The sequence below is a fragment of the Rousettus aegyptiacus genome, unplaced genomic scaffold (genome assembly GCF_014176215.1).
Source record: "Rousettus aegyptiacus isolate mRouAeg1 unplaced genomic scaffold, mRouAeg1.p scaffold_m13_p_7, whole genome shotgun sequence".
Classification (NCBI taxonomy): domain Eukaryota; kingdom Metazoa; phylum Chordata; class Mammalia; order Chiroptera; family Pteropodidae; genus Rousettus; species Rousettus aegyptiacus.
The window spans coordinates 57,574,822-57,591,964 of NW_023416310.1; the positions used below are offsets into that span (position 1 = coordinate 57,574,822).

At 34.4% G+C, this 17,143-nt stretch overlaps 3 pseudogenes; 2 read left to right on the forward strand and 1 right to left on the reverse strand.

Annotated features, from left to right (window-relative positions):
• Positions 1-1,165: 1,165 nt before the first annotated feature.
• LOC107506399 lies at positions 1,166-1,957 on the reverse strand (annotated as a pseudogene).
• Positions 1,958-11,420: 9,463 nt separating this feature from the next.
• On the forward strand, positions 11,421-11,539 carry LOC118605807 (annotated as a pseudogene).
• Positions 11,540-13,080: 1,541 nt separating this feature from the next.
• On the forward strand, positions 13,081-13,196 carry LOC118606246 (annotated as a pseudogene).
• The last annotated feature ends 3,947 nt before the right edge of the window (positions 13,197-17,143 follow it).

Genomic DNA, 17,143 nt, shown 5'->3' on the forward strand with positions numbered 1-17,143 from the left:
CCCTCCAACCCTCACTCTGAAGCCAGACAATTCAGATCATCCTCGTGTATCCCTAGCACATTTCAAGCTGCTGCTCCAATGCTGGAGGTCAAAGCAATTGAGTCTGTCAGCAAGTAAGTCTGTGTAGGAGCCCTTTAAGAGGACGGCCCACTTAGAACTTCAGTTGCCCTACATCTCACTCAGCCACAATCTCTGAGGTTTTCCCAGTCAGAAGTTGTAGGGACTTTTCTCCACAGCACTAGAACCCTAGGCTGGCGGGCCTAGTGTGGGGCTGGGTCCTCTAATTCTTCAGGGGAAAACTCCACAGCTGAGATATCATTCCCAATTTTTAACCACACAGAGGGTGTGGGACCACCTCATTTTGCATCTCCATACCTCCTACCTGTCTCATGTGGCTTCATCTCTCTGTCCTTAGTCGTAGGACTTCTGTTAAGCTAGACTTCAGGAGACTCCTAAATGATGGCTATTCTGTAATTTAGTTTTAATTTTGATGTGGTTATAAGAAGAGACAAGCACAGTGTTTACATACTCTGCCATCCGATAGGAAATCTCCAAACTATTCTTTCTTAATGCACATTTTTCAACTCTAGTGTCTGAATATTCTCCAAGTATTTGAATGGTTTAAACAATGTGACAGGTGATTTAAGTCACCCTTACACATGGAACTTCTATACTTGCCTTGCAGACTATTAGTCCCACATCAATAATCTCTCTAGAACAGTAGTCCCCAACCTTTTTGGCACCAGGGACTGGCGCTCCTATGAGAAACTAATGCCTGATGATCTGAGGGAGTTGAGGTGCTGATGCTAGTGCTGGGGAGTGGCCACAAATACAGATGAAGCTTCACTCACTCACTCACTTGCTATTCACCTCTTGCTGTGCAGCCTAGTTCCTGACAGGCAATGGACCAGTACTGGTTAGTGGCTTTGGGGGTTGGGGACACTTACTCTAGAAAGCAGCTTTTCCCTTGAGACAAGCTTTCTTGATAAAAAGTTGAATTCAAGAAATGGCTAACCAAAATGAGTGTCCCACCCCAAATCACAGGTGGAGATATTATTACGCCTATTTAATAAAACTTTCAAGTCTCCGTATTATATAAGTAGGCTCAGGACTGAACATATGTGCCTTCTAAAATTTGACATTTTTAGTATATAGAAAAAGGTTTTTAGAGTTCCATCTCTTCTGTGCAAGCAGCTGTCTGAAAACTATTGTAAATAGGCATTCCTGTTTGCCAGGTTCCAAGAACAGTTCAGTTCTCCTAGGGAAAGCAGTGCCAGCAGCATTATACTTAGTTTGGCTCTCTCTGGTGCAGCTTAGCATTAGATGAGAATTTTGGCTTATCACAAAGTTCAGGGAGAGTTTTCCAGAACACAGTCTCCATGAAAGATGGCTCATGAACTCAGTCGTTTTCTTTGTAAAGACTTCATCAAATTCTCTCTTCAAGGCTGTTTTCATGGTGTCAGAAAGGACAAGATGGGAGATGGTTAATATTTCCATCAGTTTCAATTTCTTCATCTTTGTCAATTTTCCTGTCCTAAATTTCCTGAATCCTCCTTTTGGCAACTTCACATTCACGTCTCCAGTTGTCTGATCAATTTCTTCACAAGAAAACATCTAACACGTCAGGTGCAGAAAAGACGCTGGTGCATGATACTGCATGAGCCTCTATATATCCTGATGCGCACAAAGAATCCAGTCATTAGGACCAGCACAGAGCCCTGTTTCAGTTACCATTTTCTTTCTTACTGAGCAATCCTCCTCCTCCTGCTCTAACTTGCATTTCTTTTTACAGGGAGCTGCTCAGAGCAGCACAGGGGCCCGGCTGTGGGTCAGCTTCACACAGTCCTCCCATGGCAGGTAAGCTGGGAGGGAAAAGGCAGGCAGCAGCCGCTGCACGCATGACGTCCGACCTGTTGCGCAGTTGGAGGCAGCTGAAGGGCAGGTTGAGAGTGGCCATAACCTGGAAGATGAGGAATCTGCACCCACAGCGCCAGCTGCCAGCGTCTCCCCGCTTGGTAGCTGCAGCCACAGCACCTGCCTCTCAGTCCACTCTTGACCCCCCACCTCTCTAGCTTTCTTATGATGGTATATTTTTCTCCCATTCCTTTTCTTGCAACCTATGAGTGTATTTAAATGTAAAATATATATATTGTAAATAGCATTTAGTTGGATCATGATTTTTTAATCCAATGTGATAACCTCTGTCTTTTAATTGGAATACTTAATCCATCTATATTTAAAATAATTTATATATTATACATTTTGGAGATAGACCGTGGGGATTTAAATTTCAGTTAGTCCACTTAAAGTCTACGTAATCTTGATTAAGTTACCTAACTTTTTCCTCCTCTTTTCTTTTTCTTCTTTCTTTGTTCTTTTTCTCCTTCTTTCTTTTCCTTCCTTCCTTCCTTTCTTCCTTCCTTCCTTCCTTCCTTCCTTCCTTCCTTCCTTCCTTCCTTCCTTCCTTCCTTCCTTCTTTCTTCTTTTCTTTTTTTTTTTTTTTTACTTTAATTTCTTCATCTGTAAAGTCGGGTGAATAATAGTACCTACCTGGTGGGTTTATATGGGAATCATGTGCATTAATACACATAAAGTGCTCAGAGATGTGCCTGGTATATAGCTTCAATAAATGTTAGGTAAAAGCTGGATTTAAGATTTTGTAGTGACTCAAAGGTATTGTTTTAATGCCCATCTTAACTAAAAAAGAAAGCTAATTCCAAGTGATATATGTTTTCAATCTCATCCAATAGTTATGCAAAAACGTTTTTGAAATTTGGCCAGTCAATTTTCATCTTCGTAATGACAATCAATTGTTCTTGCTAAGCATAGTATGCTACATTTATGTTTTAAATAAATATGTTCAAAACCCAATAGAGGGTTTTGGAAACATTTAAACAAGTTAGAAAACCCTGTTTCAAGTTTATAAATTTTTTATTAACTATGTAGATAGAGTTTTTTTTTTTAGTAATTGATAAACTTTATTTTTAGAGCAGTTTTAGGTTTAGAGAAAAATTGAACAGAAAGTACAGAGCTCCCATATATCCCCGTTATCTCCATTCCCTACCTCTGGTTTACTCTAGTATCACATCTTTCATTAACGTGGTAGATTCCTTAACAATTGATGCATGAATATTGATACATTAACTAAAGTCCATAGTTTACATTAAGAGTCATTTTTTGTGTTGTATAGTTCTGTGGATTTTTGCTGCAAGTGTATAATGTTTCTATAATTTTTCCTTTTCTACAATGTCATATAGTTGAAATTGTACAATATGTAGACTTTTCAGACTGGCTTCTTTCACTTAAGTACTCCTGTTCAGATCTTTTGCCCATTTTATAATTGGGTTATTTGTTTTTTTATTGTTGAGTTTTAAGAGTTCTTTGTATATCCTGGATACAAGTCATTTATCAGACATGTGTCTTGCAAATATTTTCTTCTAGTCTTTCATTTTTTTTCATTATCTTAACAACGTCTTTTTCAGAGCAGAATTTTTTAATTTTTATGAAGTTCAACTTACCAGTTTTTTCTTTCACAAATTGTGCTTTTGGTGTTATAGCTAAGAAATAATGGCCTAATTGCAGGTCACCTAGATTTTTTTTCTCTATTATCTACTAGAAGTTTTATAGTTAAAAATTTATATTTAGACCTATGATTCATTTCAAGTTAATTTTTTTGAAAACTTTAAGGTATACATCCAGATTCGTTTTTTTCCATGTGAATGTCCAGTTTTTCCAGCATCATTTATTGAAAAGATGATCTTTTTTTTCCTCCATTGAATTTTTTTTGTTTCTTTGTCAAAGATCAGTTTACTATTTTGTGTTGGTCTATTTTTGGACTCTCTTCCTTTCCATTGATCTATTTGTCTATTCTTTTGCCAATACCACCCTCCATCTTGATTACTGTAGCTTTACAGTAAGTCTTGAAGTTTTATAGTATAAATCTTCCAGCTAGATTCTTCTCAATATTGTGTTGGTTATTCTGGGTCTTTTGTCTATATAAACTTTAGCATCAGCTTGTCATAAAATAACTTGCTGCGATTTTGATTGTGATTACATTGAATATATAGATCAAGTTGTGAAGAACTGACATCTTAATACTATTAAGTCTCTTATCCATGATTCTTTCATAAGAGTTTTTTAGTTTTCCTTATATAGCTCTTGTTCGAATTTTGTTAGACTTATACCTAAGTATTTTTTTTAGGTGTGTGCCCTGTGTAAAGTGACTCCCAAATGTGAAGGAGCCAAGAGACCAAAGAATGAAACAGGCAAGTCTAGCTTGTTAGTTTAAAGAGTTTTATTAGGGAACTTATTCACAGAAATGCAGTCCTAGGTGGCATTTTTTGGATCCCCATACCATTCACCCCCTCCCCCCAGGCCACCTGTTTTATATACCCCTAGGAAATGGACTGACTTACTCAGAAAGGAATGTAGGAGTAATGGGGAACAAAGGGATGAGATACCAGGGGCACTGGTGCCTGGGAGAGTTAAAAGATAGATAATGTTGAGGATGCCTTGCCCTAAAAGGAAGGCTAAATGGTGGAGGAAAGATCAGTGGTAGTTTGTGGTTAACCTAGAGCCTCTGTACACAATCCAGAGTCCACCTATGGAAGAGAGGAGAGGGTCAAGGATTCAGGTGGATTAGTTTTAAAATAGAGTCAGCTTTTTGAGATAGAGTTAGCTCTATCTGCACAAAGTGTGCTAATGTAAATGGTGTAATTTTTTAAATTTAAAATTGTAATTGTTTAATCTTATATTCAGCTACCTTGCTACAATCACTTATTAGTTCCAGGAGTTTTTTTTTTTTTTGGTCAATTCTTTGGAATTTTCTACATAGATAGTCATTAGCAAATAAAGTTTTATTTCTTCTTTCATGATTATACACTTTTTATTTCCTTTTTTTGTCTTATTGCTTTAGTAAGAGCTTTCAAGATGATATTGAATAGGAGTGGTAAGAGGAGCTATCCTTGCCTACTTCCTGATGTTAGGGAAAATGAATCTAGTTTTCCACCAGTAAGTATGTTAGCTGTAGATTTATTATAGATGTTCTTTATCAAGTTGAGGAAGTTTCTCTCTATTTCTGGTTTACTGGTTTTTTTTTTTTTTTATCATGAATGAGTGTTGGATTTTGTTGAGAGATCCTTCTGTATTTGATCACATGATCTTTCTTCTTTCGTGTGTTGGTGTAATGGTGGTGGATTATATGAACTGGTTTTCAAATACTGTACCATCCTTGCATACCTATTTGGTCATTATGTATAAATATTTTAATGCACTTGGATATTATTTATTAATATTTTATTGAATATTTTTGCATCTATGTTCATGAGAAATATCAGTTTGTGGTGTTTTTCTTTTAATATATTTCACTGGTTTGGGTAATTGATTATGGTAATGCTGTCTTCATAGAATGAATTAGAAAGTATTTCCTCTTTCTATTTTCTCAAAGAGATTATAGAGAATTGGTATGATTTCTTTTAAATATTTGGTAGAATTCAGCAGTGATGCAATCTGAGCCTGGTGCACTATGCTTTGGAAATTTATTTTTTATTGATTTGATTTCTTTAATAGATTTAAGATTGTCAATTTCTCTTTGGGTGAGTTTTGGTAGGTGTGTCTTTCAAGAAATTGGTCCATTTCATCTAAGTTACCAAATTAGTGAGCATAGAGTTGCTCATAACATTCCTCTACTATCCTTTTAATGTTCATGGTATCAAGAGTGATGGCCCCTCATTTATTTCTGAAGTTAGCAAAAAAAAGTCTTATCACTTTTTTCCTTGGTTAGCCTGGCTAGAAGTTTATCGATTTCAATGATCTTTTCAAAGAATCAGCTTTTGGATTCATTGATATTTTTTCTACTGAGTTCCCATTTTTAATTTCATTGTTTCTGCTCTAATTTTCATTATTGTTCTTTTTCTGTTTATGATGTATTTAATTTAATTTTCTTTTTCTAGTTTCCTAAGATGATTAGCTTTTTAATTTTAGATTTTTCTTCTTTTCCAATATATACATTTGATGGTATAAAATCTCTTCTAGGCACTGCTTTTATTGTAACCCCAAAATTTTGATAAGTTGCATTTTCAATTTTATTGATTTCAAAATAATTTTTAATTTCTTTTGAGAGTTCTCTGACTCATTTGTCATTCAGAAGTATGTTATTTAATTGCCAAAGATTTGGGGATTTTTCCAGTGATCTTTTTTTTATTGTTTTCTAGTTTGCCTCCATTGTCATCTAGAACTCATGTTGTATAATCTCTATTCTTTTAGATTTGTTAAGGTGTGTTTTATAAATGTTCCGTATGAGATTGAGAAGACTGTATATTCTATTGTTGTTTAATGAAGTAGTATATATTTGGCAATTAGATCCAGCTGGTTGATGGTGCTGTTTAGGTCTACTGTGTAATTGCTGACTTTCTGCCGGCTGGACCTGTTCATTACTGTTGGGGTGGTTTTAAAGTCTCCAAATACAACAGTGGATTCATCTATTTCTCCTTGCAGCTCTACTAGTTTCTGCCTCATATATTTTGATGCTCTTTTGTTTGGTGCATACCAATTAAGGATTATTACGTTTTCTTGCAAAATCAACCTCTTTATCATTGTGTAATGCCCCTCTTTATCCCTGATAATTTCCCTTGCTTCGAAGTCTGCTTTGTGTGAAATTCGTGTGGTACATCAACTTTATTTTGACTAGTGCTAACACGGTACATCATTCTCCCTCTCTTTACTTTTAATCTACCTCTGTCTTTATATTTAAAATGAGTTTCCTTTAAATAACCTATTGTTGAGTCTTGCTTTTTTAATCCACTGTGACAGTCCTTGTCTTCTAATTGTTTTATTTAGATCATTCACATTTAAGGTGATTATTGATATAGTCAGATTAATATGTATCATGTTTATAACTATTTTCTATCTGTTGCCTTTTTTCTTTGTTTCTTTTTTGTCTTCCACTCTTTTTCTGCCTTTTCTAATTTTAATCAAGCATTTAGTATGATTCTATTTTCTCTCGTCTCTTAGCATATCAATTGTACTCTTTGTTTAAAGAATGTTAGTGGTCTCCCTAGAGTTTATAATCTACATTTATAACTAATCTGAGTTCACTTTCAAATAACATATTACTTCATGGGTAGGGCAAGTACTTTGTAACAGAGTATTACCAATGCCTTGTAACATTGCTGTCATCAATTTCACTTATTCAGAAACTATAGTCACCGAAGGCATGGATTGTATTGGTTAGACCTGAATTATATAGTGAAAATTTCACATTTTTGGGTAATTTTTCTCATGTAGTTATTATGCTCTACTATTTTATATTTTATTAGTGTTTATGTTTTTTAACATGTGTGTTTGTCCTTTGTGGTGATTTTTAAAGACAAGGTAGGAGATAGATAAGAAAGATTTTAGGCCTAGGTCTGTGGATTCTTCTGATCAAGTTAATGAGGAAGAGTTTCAATCTTTTGAGGCATCCATTGCACTCAGTGAAAGAAGACTGGTTATCCAAGTTTTTCTATTCCTTTGTGCATTGTCCACATTAAACAATTTACGCAATTCGTCCCCATGAATTGTAAATACACTAAACTCCAAATCATAGTCACTTGACAATTAAGGGTGTGATTATTTTAAATGGGTATTGGAATCTCAAAACAGAGTAAACTGTTGTCAAAACAAAGAGTCACATCGGTGAAAATGCTTAGGGAACAAATCATTTAGTAGCAATTATTTATTTTCCAGAAAAGAAAAAGGTGTCTAGTTGGTGAGAACCATTATAATGTTGGTGTGTAAAATCAGAGTAAAAAGGTAGGATAAGATGTAGTATGAAAACAGGAAAAGGTTCCTCTTTATAGTAATACAATAGTCAACATATTGATGACACACAATATTATGCTGAAGATATTTTGTGTAATAAAGTAAATAACACTTGCTTTTCTATTGAGGATGATGAATCAACAGATTTTACCTTTAAATGTCTTATAACATTTGAAGATTTGTAAACAATGGTGAAAATTGAGAACTTTATTTTATCTGCTGCAAAGAGCTGTTCAAAAAAGTCAAGGCCAAGATACATTCAATGTTTTATCTTCATATCTGGAATCAAAAGTTCTTACCTAGAGAAACTATATGCGCATCTGTACTGACAGGGCCCACTAATGATTGGATCCAGGAGAGGTTTTATTTCTAACGAACAAAGAAAATTCTGATTTGTTCACAGCACACTGTTTTCTTCATAGAGAGGTACTGGTGTCAAAGTCTGTTAAAGAAGAAATTTTTTAAGTCTGGGTGATGCGAAAAAATGTTCAACTTTATTAAAGAGAGACCAATTTACCTGAGAATACTTTAAAACTATTTTAACACCTGGATAAAGAGCACATAAATCTGCTACAAACAGAAATCCAATGGCTTAGGAGAGGAATAATTCTCAATAGGACTTTGGGCTAAAATATGAATCGCAAGACCCCGAGAAAATGTTTTGACTCAAGCAGCAAGGTTCTTAGTTTTAAAGAAACAGAATCTTTTGAGAAATTTTGTTGTAAAAGAAAATCTTGACAAGTTTCTCTGTTGATTGAAGGTAAAGTCTTTGTAAGTTTCACATTTTATTGAAAACCACAAAACCACATTGTTGGTATGTCCCTCCCTGTCAACACAAGAGAATAACTTGAATAATGACACTCACCTAATCTTCTACTTAGCCTGAGAATGTGACTTTGAGGGAAGAGAAGGACTTCATGAGCTGCAGTCTGATTGCATACTTAAGATGAGATTTACTGATCTGCCTCTAGACAAGTTCTGGATTCCTGTGAAAAAGTGGGATCCTGCTCTTCACGAGAAAACAATAAACATTTTGCTAAAGTTGTTTAACTTTTTTAAAATGTGTAAATCTTTTCCTCATTTAAAACATGCTATAAATTGTCTCATTTTAGTTGAAAATAAAATCTTTGTGTTAGATGAGCAAAAATAGCACAAGTTTCAATAAAGAGGTTGTAACGCAGGAAACCCAGGTCTGGCCTTGCACCTGGCTTGAATATTCCGAATTATTACTCATGAGGCAGGGAAGCTTCAGCAGAGACTGGTTTGAGATGCAGGAAGAAAAACCGTTGCTGATCAAATGCAAGTAGAGTTTTTTATGCCCATAAACAGAGGGAGGGGTTATCTCTTTGAGGGAGCAGCCGCCATCTCAGACTGATGGGAGCAGGATGTGCTGCTTGATTACAGGAGCAGATACTGTCCATGGGAGTAGCAGAAAATGTCCTTGGGAGCAGGCACCGCTGAAAGCCGCCTTCTTTGGCTGCTAGCGGGGCAGCTGTCAGTCTTTTGAGTATGTGGAGGGGCTATGTTCTGAGTTAACCCTACAGAGGTAAATTTCATTCTTTAGTTTTAGTTTCAAAAAATACATATAATGCTTTCATATATTCTGATAAAATATATCAAAAACTAACATGTCTATAATAATTTTGCAATTATTAGGCCTGTATGAAAGGCTGATCATATCACTCAGTAAGGAAATGATTTTACACTGTCTTGAATAAAATTGTCTTAGGCCATATTTTTATTCATATTGCTTGGTTTACAGTTTTCATAGCTTTTCTTTTTGACATTGTCAATAAATTTCACATTGTAAATAGCGTAAATTAAAACAATTTACATTATGTAATTAAATCTCATCTTAAAAAATTTTTCATTTTGTCTTAAATCAGTTATTTAACAAAAATATATTGTATTTTCCTTATGCGTTTTAAATATTTATGACAAGACAATAAGGAGATACATTTTTAAAAAGGTAAGCTAATCTTTACATGATTTTTTAAAAGAACAGACAATTTAAAAGACATTTTAATTTTAAATAAAGAAAATAATTACTCTTGCACACATCATATACCACATACAAACCTTATTAGAATATCATTTAGTAGGAATTTGTGATAAGAATTTCAGATCTACTTGCATAAGGTAAAAAATCAAATAGTTATTATGAGTATATTTTCTCAGGAAGAGAAATGACGCAAAAATGGTAGACTCATCAGCTAGCCAAAACAAACAAACTTTCAAAACAAAATGTCATTTTCTACTAAAAAAATCATTGGAAATTATAATTGGACTGTTATATCTATCATGTTTTATCTACAATTTACTGATCATAACACATCATGCTAATGTATTATGAGCTGATGGTAAAATAATTTTTATACAGAGGTTCCCTGAGACCTGAAAATTATTTCAAGAGTTACTCCAAAGGGGAAAGATTGAGATAGACTTTGCTAGTGAACCTCTGTATTGTACCCAAAATTGCATTTTTGTCTCCTAATCACAATACTAAGTATTGTATAGGTTCTATCATTTAGACATTTAAAAAATAATAATAAAATTAAAATAAATAAAGTGTCAGTAAACTAAAGCGAATTAAACATACAAAGTATATTTTCTAACTACAATTGAATTAAACTAGAAATCAATGACTGCTGAAAAATCATTGGAAAGATACTAAATATTTGGAAGCTAACTAATAGACTTCTATATAACCAATTGGCCAAAGAAAAAAAATCAAAAGGGAAATTGGAAAGTATTTTGAACTCAATGAAAATGAAAACATAACATATCAAAATTTCAGGGATGCCCTTGAAGCAGTAGTTAATGAAAATTTTATAACACTAAACATCTATATTAGAATAGAAAAAAAGGTCTCAAATCAAAGACCTCAGTTTCTATATTAATAAAATGGAAAAAGAAAAACAAAACAAACTCAAAGTAAACAAGAAATGAAATAATAAAGATCAAAACAAAAATCATTAAAAAACAATAGAGAAAATCTGCAAAACCAAATGCTGCTTTTCTGAGAAAATAAAAAATTAGGTAAATCTTTAGTTAGAGTGATCAGGAAAAATTTACAATATCAGTAATGAGAGGCACAATATCGCTACATATTATACAGATAATAAATAATGGAATATTGTAAAAAACTTTATACCAATAAATTCAACAACTTGGAACACATTCCTTGAAAAACACAAAGTACCAAAGCTCACTCAAAAAAAATTATATAACTTCAAGATACTTATACTTATACAAGAGTTTCAATATGTGATTAAAAACCTTCCCACAAAAGACTCTTGGACCAGACGGTTTGCTTTAATGGTGAAGTCCACAAAATCATAAATAGGAAATAATACCAGTTCTAAAGAAGTGATTTTAGAAAATTGAAAAGTATAATTCCCAAATAATTCTGAGTTGAGATTACCCTGATACCAAAATAAAGATATTACAAGAAAAAAAAAACCAAAACAAAAACCATATACCAGTTTTGCTCATGAGCACACATCCAAAAATTCTAAACAAAATGTTAACAATTGAATCCAACAATATATTGAAAAGACAATATATTATGACTGAAACGAATGCAAGATTGGTTTAACATTCAAAAATCATTCAATGTAGTCTACGGCCATACCACCCTGAACAAGCCCAATCCCATCTGATCTCAGAAGCTAAGCAGGGTTGGACCTGGTTAGTACTTGGGAGGGAGACCACCTAGGAAGACCAGGTGCTATAGGCATAAAAAATAAAAAATAAAGGATTGTAAACTGATAAGGTCCTTGCAATCTGTGAGGTTAACCAAGGATTGCCTCGCCTGAAAAGAAAAAATCAATCAATGTATTTCACCATATTAACCATGCAGAAGAGAAAAATCATATGATCATCTCAAAAGATGAAGAAAAAGCATTTATCGTAACCCAACATTCATTCCTGGTTAAAAAAAAAAAAAAAAAAACTCAGCAAATTAGGATTAGAAGAAATTTCCTCAACCTGATAAAGAGCATCTTAAAAAATCCAATTACCATCATACTTAATGGTGAAAGCCTACATACATTCTTCCTAATATCAGAAAGAGACAAGAATGTGCACTCTCACCGTGGCTATTCAGCTCGGTACTTAAGAGCACAACCCGTGTAATCAGACAAAAAAAAAGAACTAAAATGAATTTATACTGAAAAGGAAGGAGCAAAACTATTGTTATCTGCAGACAAAATGATTATCTAGGAAACCCAATGGAGTTTGCAAATGAGATATAAAAAATGGTAAATGATTAGGAGTGAGTTTAGCATGGTTGTAGGATATAATATACAAAATTTAATTGTATTTCCATACACTGTCAAAGAACGATTGGAAGCTGAAAAAAAATTCAAGATCACTTATACTAACTACATCAAAAACATGAACTACTTAATGATAAAATGGAAAAAAAAGATGTACAAAAGGTGTACTCTGAAAACTACAAACTATAGCTGAGAAAACTTTAAAAAGACCTAAATTAAATGAATAGACACCTGAACAAAGTTGGGTTGGAAGACTTAATACTGTTAAGGTGACAACTGTCTCCAAATTGATTTATATATTCAATGTAATGCCAACCAAAATTCCAGTAGCCTTTTTGTAAAAATTGACAAGTTGATTATAAAATTCATATGGAAGTATGAAATAACTTGAATAGCCAAAACAATATTGGGAAAGAACAAAATTGAAGAACTTCTATTACCTCATTTGAAGACATTGTAAAATTACAGTAATTAAGACATTATGGAAATGGCATAAGTATAGACAAATAGATAAAAAGAAAGAATGTAGAGTTCATATCTATGTCTATAAACAACTGATTTTTTATAAAAATCAAAGAAAATTTTTTTGGAAATTTTGGAAACAACTGGAACAACTGGATTCCATATGCAAAGAAATTAAAAAAATAAAAAAGAATGGAAATGGAAGGAAGAAGAAAATTAACTTCAATCCATACCTCACACTACATAGAATAGAAAAATTAATTCAAACTAGATCATAACCTAAATGTAAAACTTAAAACTATAAATCTCCTAGTATAGTAGAAAATCTTGTGACTTTGGGTCAGGCAAAGATTTCTTGGAAATAATACCAAAAGCACAACCTATAGAAGAAAAACATTGATTATCAAGAACATTTGCTCTTTGAAAAACACTGGTAAGAGCATAAAAAGAGGACAAGCTTCCATAGCGTAGTCGTTAGCACATCTGCTTTACGTGCAGAAGGTCCTGGGTTTGTGCCCCAGTGAAGCCATGATCCATAGTCTACAGCCATGCCACCCTGAACAAGCCCAATGTTTAATCTTGGAAGCTAAGCAGGGTTGGGTCTGGGTAGTACTTAAATGGGGGACCACCTAGGAAGACTAGGTGCTGTAGGCATAAAAAAGAAAATAAAATAAAAAGCATGAAAAGACAAGGCACAGTCTTGGAGAAATATTTATAAGTTCCAGACCTGATAAAGGACTTGTGTCCAGATATATAAACATTCTCAAAACTATTTTAAAAATATAAAAACTGACAACTTGATTCAAAAATAGGCAAAAAAAAAAAAAAAAAAAAAGACATTTCACCAAAGAAGTTATACAGATGGCAAACAAGCATATGAAAAGGTGCTCAAAAATCATTAGCCAGTAGGGAAATGCAAATTAAAAACTACGATGAGATATCGCTATACTTCAATTGCAATGTTTTAAGTTTAGAAGGCTGCCATACCAAGCACTGGCAACGTTGCAGAATGACTGTTTAACTTTTACATACTGCTAGTAGGAATGAAAAAATGAAACAAACACTTGAAAAAGTTTAGCAGTTTCTTAAATTTCAGCACATACTTAGCCAATTAACCCAGACATTCTACTCCTAAGCAATTATCCAAGAGACATTTATAATGACAGAAAGTAGATCATGTGGATAGGTGGTGGCGGTGTGGGAGAGAGCAATTACCAAGGGTCACGAGGAACCTTTTGGGGGTGATGGATGTGCTCATCATATAGATTGTGGAGATGGTTTAATGGGTGTATACATATGTCAAACCTTATCAAATTGTATACTTTAAATATGTGCAGTTTATTATTTGTTAACTATCTCAATAAAGCTAATTAAAAATTCTATTATATTCTGTATTTTCAGTCTGAGGAGAATCTTTAAAAAAATATGTTATGAGAGGACCAGGTAAAATGACGTAGATGACAGAGGCTTAGTTCATCTCCTCTTGTGACCACAACAAAGTTGTGATGGAAACACAGGGAACAGCAAGCAGAGTTGCCTAGATAAACAGAAGCCCAACAACTAGGAAGATAAATAAGAAATCGCCCTGCAACAGTAGGAGGTAGGAAAGGTCGAGGATGTGAGGCTGACCTTCCTGAGCAACTGAGTGGAACAGAAAGTATGGCAACTGCAGAGATTCTTCTTAAAGGGGCCACGACCAGACTTTTGAGCTGACAGACTCGCTCGCTCTGACCACTAGCACCAGGTGGGCTGCTTGGGGGTGGGTGACGGGGAGGGCCACCAGGGACTTGCAGGGGGACACTGAGTTGTTGGAGTGAGGGCCGGAAGCAAGGCTTTCTTTGGGCAGAAGTGCTGTCACTATCCATTGTTCCTCTGTTGAGCCCTCGCGGCTCCCAGCGTGTGGACTCAGCACCACAATAGCCATGATGTCATCAAACTGGATATCAGAGGTCGCTCCATCCAGATGATTCCTGAAACTCCACCCTCCCCAACTCGTAGCCGTACCCAAGCCACATCCGGTTATGTCCTCGGCATGTCCTGTGCCCCTTGCCGAGCAGCTCCAAGCCCCGTACTGATGGCAGCTGGCTTTGGTTTCTGGCATGGCCTCTTGAACTATAAGCTGAGCACCTGTGGATTGCTGCTGAGTCTTACCAGGTGGCTCTGGAGGGGCACAGGCTGGGGCTAAATTTGACCTGCAGCCGAACCCCTCTCACTCAGGACTGTGCCACTGGACACCTACTACACAAAGCCACGCTGATGAGACTGGGAGACTCAGGAGTGTTGCTTACCGCATAGAATCAGACACAGAAAGGCAGCCAAAATGGGGGAAATGAAGAAGCAGGTCCTATATGAAAGAAGAGAACAGAGCTCCATGAAAAATGGAGCCAAGCAATCTAACAGATGCAGAATTTCTAACACTGGTTATAAGAGTGCTCAATGACCTTACGGGAAGTGTAGATGAACTCAGTGAGAACTTTAACAAAGAGATAAAAAACATAAAAATGGAAATGGAAATGATAAAAGGGAACCAATCAGAAATGAAGAATACAATATGTGAGATGAAGAGTGTATTAGAGAGAATCAACAGAGTGGATGAAGTGGAGGATTGAATCACCTGTATAAAGGATGAAGAAGCGAAGGACACCCAATCAGAATTGTAGAAAAAGAAATCAAGCATATAAAATAGTTTAAAGAGCCTATGGGACAAAATTAAACCTAAAAACATCTTTGTTTTAGGGATACCTGAAGGAGAAGCAGGAGAACAAGAAGTTGGTATCTTATTTGAAAAAATAATGATGGAAAACTTCCTTAAACTGGTGAAGGAAATAGACATACAAGCACAAGAAGCTCAGAGAGTCCCCAAAAGATGAACCCAAAAAGGCCCACAGCAAGACACATCATAATTAAAATGCCAAAAGTTAAATACAAAGAGAGAATCCTAAAAGCAACAAGAGAAAAAACAGTTACCTACAAGAGAGCACCCACAATATTGGCAGCTGATTTTTCAAAAGAAACTTTGCAGAACAGAAGCGATTGGCACAAAATACTCAAAGTGATGAAAATCCAGGATCTACAAGCAAGAATATTTTATACAGCAAAGCTATCAGTTAGAGTCAAAGGACAGATAAAAATTTTCCCAGACAAAACAAAACAAAACAAAACAAAACACACCAAAAAAAAAAAAAAAACGCTAAAGGAATTTATCACCACCAAGCCAATATTACAGGAAAATTTGACGGGACTTCTTTAAAAAGGAAAACATGTATCAAAAACATGAATAAAGAATGGTAATAACTACAAACCAATAAACAATTACCTCAAATGGAAAATAATTAAATGCTCCAACCAAAAGACAGAGTGGCAAAAGGGATAAGAAAACAAGACCTTTATGTGTGCTCCCTGCAAGAGACTCACTTCAGATTAAAAGACATACACAGATAAGGAGTAAGGGGGTATAAAAATATATTGCATGATGGACCTAGAAGGTATTGTGCTGAATGAAGTGAGTCAGACATCAAAAGACAAATACTACATGATTTCACATACATGTGTAATCTAAAGAATAAAATAAACAACAACAATAATAAAAACAGAAACAAACTCATAGATACAGAGAATATTTTGAGGGCTACTTGATGGTGGGGGGAGTTGGGGTATTGGTGAAAAGAACAGAGGGATTAAGAAGTACAAATGGATAGTTACAAAATAGTCGTGGAGATATAAAGTGTAGCATAAGGAAAATAGTCAGCAATGTTATAATAAATATGTAAGAAGGAAGAGGGGTAGCTGATTTAGTGGGGTGACCACTTCATGTGTTATATAGATCTCTAATCACTATGCTGTACAACTGAAACTAATAAATTATTGTATGCCAACTATAATCGAAAACAAACTCATTGAATTGTATGACATAAATATGAGCAACTAATTGTCTATTATCTTAATTAAGCTGCAAAAAAATAATCTTTTATGATTTTCCCTTATGGTTAGGTATCTTAAAATTATTTGAAGTTTTATAAAGTCACTTATTGAATTGATGTTCCTTATGCTTATTGTATAATTCTTAAAATAGATTCATTTAAATCTTTTCATTTGAAAGGAAGTACATTTATAATTTCGTTTGTTACATTTTATTTATTATATTATTCAAATCTACTGTATCTTTATTAAATTTCTAAATTATCATATTTTGAAAATACACATTTCATGTCTTTAATTAGAATTGTACTTCTGTTCATTTTATTTATGAAATATTATTCTTTCATACATGCTTGACTAGCAATTGAGAGTGTAAGAGTCTTTCTTCGAGGATTATTCTTGGAGACAACTTGCATTTTATATACCTCTAAATTAAGTTTGTTTTATTTTGTTTGCTTCAGAATATTTTTCTTCCATTATTGCCTTAAATGTGCATTTTGCTTGATTTTCACTATTTTCTTGTATATCTCTTTGTCTTGCTAATTAGACCTTAGATCCATAGAGTCACATCATTTTAGGAAGAGCTCTCCAATACCCTGATCTTTCAATAGCCTCAATTTATAGTTGAGGAAACAAAGCTATAGAGAAGTAAATGTCTTACCTAAAGCCAAATAACTGGAAGA